This window comes from Ischnura elegans, chromosome 9 (assembly GCF_921293095.1).
Source record: "Ischnura elegans chromosome 9, ioIscEleg1.1, whole genome shotgun sequence".
Taxonomy (NCBI): Eukaryota; Metazoa; Arthropoda; class Insecta; order Odonata; family Coenagrionidae; genus Ischnura; species Ischnura elegans.
In genome coordinates, this window is record NC_060254.1 from 46,794,366 (window position 1) to 46,798,583 (window position 4,218).

Here is a 4,218-nt window from a genome sequence, read left to right on the forward strand (position 1 = left end):
GCGGGACTCGAACCCACGACCTCTTGTTTGGCAGGCGAGGACGTTACCCCGCCGCCACCGAGGCCGTCAATGTCTTATAAACGCTAACACACCTCCTGCTCTTTCAGAAGTATTACAATTTCCATATGAATAGTACCTACCCACTCACTGTTATTACATTAATTTGATCAGATTGTATTCATATTTAATTCAAAGCTATAATATCGGGTAATTGTGACATGCTATTTAAATGTGAAAGTAGTAAATTAAAATTGCGTCTAGCACTTCGGATATTCTGATGGACGATCAATTGGGAATTAATTCCATGAAAGGCATTTGCAGTAATATTTATATCCATAAAATTGGCTTATATTCTATGTATACCTTCTATACCATTGAAGTATGAATCACAAAAGCAATGATCAAAGATGTTTTACATCATCCATGATGCTAACTACAATTGCTGGCTCCTTTTCTATTTTTAACAAATAAATTTTACCTCCACGAATCCAAATATACTTACAGTGCTTATCATCAGTTTTTTGGCACTCCTCCATCTTATATGTACTCCCCTGACTGCTACCTAACCCCACTTCCCTCCCCAAAACCTTTTTTACCTAGTGACATGACGCAAGTCTGGAATTTAGGTTGTCTGTATGATGAACTCATCTTGACTTACCGTCTGTACCTCCTCCTACAACCCCTCCACCTACTTCCTTCTGATCCTTCCCCGTCACTACTTTTCAGTGACGGATATAGAAAAAACTCAAGGGGGAGCGCAAAAGATATTTTGAGCTACCTATACCTAAGCGTAATGAAGAGTACCTAATCAAGTCACATGCAAAGATAGTTTTATTCAAAATGTTTAGACGCATATACAAGACAATGCTATCTTATGATATAAAAAAGTTACAATTTAGGTTCTGAAATATTAAGGCGATGCGGGCGGTCCCGCAAGGGGGGGGGGGCAATATGTATTCGCCACTGCTACTTTTGAAGATATATATTTCTGTCCGAAATAGTAATTTGTTTGTACCCGATTATGACTGTATAGGAATCGAAACACGTGCTGTGAGGAGTGGAATGAAATTGGTGGGCAGTACGATATCTTTGCATCAATTCGATATTTTGTTCCGCGATATCTCCCCGGAAAAAGGTTGACTTTGCGGCATGGTATATCCTCTTTTCATATTCATACGTGAATACTGTCTGTACGCCCGTAGCAATTCTATTACGAATCGCGCAGCTTATATTTGTACTGAGGACAGGAAGAGCGTAAAATAGCACCTCTCTTTCAGTTTTTTATCCGAAAATCTTCCCACAATACGCTTCACGAATCTTAACTTCTTCAGGGCTCTGCCTGAAATATTCCTTATATGTGTTCCCCACGATTGATTGTAAGTTATCATAACTCCCAGGTACTTCACTTCGTCCGTTGCTTTAATGTTAATACCACAGTTTTATCAAGCGAAAAGTCTTCAGTAAACTAAAAAAGTCGAAAGTAATTAATTCCGTTACACAGAATGAAGGAAGTTATATCAATATCAATTCGAGGCTGTGGAATCTAACCTGGTTAAGAAGCTCGGCTGCACAAATCTAGTGGTACCTACCAAAATGACATGGAAAATGAAGGCAGGTCTCACCAGATGTCAAATATGTCATATTGCTCCTTGCTAATCAATCACCTCCTCGGATGCCAGTGAAATTAACCCTCCACAACTTGCCCGTTATCGTATATTTACCCAATGAGCAGTGTTAGTGAAAGTGCTGAGAAAAAGAAACTGGCCTCAATTGCAGTTACTTTTTATAAGGCAATCATTTACGGGTATAAATTACTGATTTTAAAAGTAATCAGTGAAAATATATTAACTTCTTGTAAAATTGTCCACTCTAAAGACCACTTGGCAATTAATGTCGAATATTGGAGTAAAAATATGGAATACTAGAGTCAGAAATAGCTAAAGTTGCACTTTAACTCGCGATACATACAATGATAACTATTGTAACCCATTGATTGCCTACAACATAAGAGTGGTTGAACCTTAGCAAGGAAATTATGACACTCGAGGATTAGAAGCTATACGTAGGCCTAGGTAAATCAGTGAAATCTGTAATTTTAGCGTCGATTAGGAGCAATTAACGATTACATCGATAGTACCGATTCCTCTTCCAACGTAAGTAGTAAATTACAAATAAAACTTGCATTTCGTAAAAAGTAATTGTTACAAATACAAATTACTGCAAAAGTAATCGTTTCAAGAAATCCAATGAGTTTTACTCGATTACCAACCAAAAACTCCGATGAGGTACACTTTGGTAATTATTCCATATTGGGTTATTCACTGCATAGATGAGGCATCAAATGAGATGAGACACGTTTTGCTCTGCCGTTCCAAGCACTCCAATACACAAAATTCTAGCGATGAAACACAACAAAGTATTCTGTTAACATTAAATAGATTAGCTTAAAGCCAGAGGTAGCACGCTGAATTATTTTTGAAGGCGGACGTGGAGATTCGCACTAGTGATGGGCAAAGTCGATCATTTTAGTGATTCAATCATTTTGACTCGAGTCACATAAGTGATTCAATCAATTGATTCAATCACTATGATCGAAAAGACTCAAATCAAGATTCAATCACTATGATTGAAAAGACTCAAATCAACTCAAATGGAATCATGATCGAAAAGACTCAAAAGGAATCAAGATCGAAAAGACTCAATCAATGGATGTAATAAATCACTTTGAATAATCGAATAAATACTGCCTCATCTGCGAAGAGCATTGGTAACGCTGATTGCTATCCATATTATCATTTCATATACTATTTTAATTGTGAATTCCTAGATGAGTAAATTAGATTGCAAAAATGAAGGAAGCAGTGTCATGAAAATATTTGGGAAGGCGAAACTGCCACAGTTTCTTAACACTAATAAAATAATTTCTGACTATAGTTGATCAAAATATAACACAAAATACACCACACACTATGCATGAATCTGATCTGCAGGATAATTTTATGAACGGCACAATAAAATATAAACAGCTTTAACTTCTACTTCTTAACGTTCTCCTACAGGAGTCATCTTAATATTTTCCTTTTACGTGTATTGGTGTTATTAATACTGATAACTGCTGGAAAACATTTAAGAAAAAGATTACACAAGTATTCAGTTCTTCATAACATAGTATTTAATTTTATCACAACTATTTCTGCCCTGACGAAAAGAGATTAAGCATCGGTCGTTCCAAATTTTGAATCAAACCGGAAACCGAGATGATTGATATGAAACCGGAAGTCGGAGTGATTGATGATTGATGATAGACTTGTTTAACGAAATGAATCATGAGTCATTTGATTCACCTAGTGATTCAATCTTTTTGATCGAATCGTTCACGATCGACCCATCACTAATTCGCACACGACATACTCACCTCTCGCACGCAACGGGCTGATAATGATTTTTCGGATGACGACACATTCACACTGCGAATTGTCAAGTAGAAGAATGCTTGTGCCTTCATCCTTAAGGGCCCACAAATATTTACAGAATATTAAATGCAATCTCTAGAAATGCAGATATTTTTCAGAAATCCACCTTTTTTAACAAAGTTCCATGACAGACTATGAAAAAATTATTTTTTTTAACGATAAAGATATTTTAATTTTATCTATTTCAAAGGAAATAATCCTTTATGTAAAAACATCATTCCGTTATCCGAAATATCACATTCGGGGACTTTCCTTGCCCTTCTTTCCTTCCACCTGTCCTTCTAAGATTGTTTTCATCAGATTATCATAGCTCATATTATTGCCAACTCAATTTTCCCGTCTTTTCCGAAGGATTTTAGAATATTTATCTTTTCTCCCACTTTTCTTGGCACTTCCTCATTATACTTACTCAGTCGATCCATTTAATATTCCTCATTCGTCTATAGCACCTATTCGCTTCACCAACTTTATCTTTATCATTCTCCGGTAGCACCACTTGTCGAATGCATCCACTCTTGATTTCTCTGCTGCTGTCAACGTCTAAGTCTCACAACACGCCATAACGACACGAATTTGAAATATTTCACGATTATTATCAATCAGCGATTGATAAATAGAATAGGTATTTACATCAACATCGTCATGTGTGTAGATAAGCTACACCATTTTAAATTCAATTTCGAAAAATAGATATCACAACTAACATCACACATTAATTCATTTTTAATAAAATGAACGCTACAGT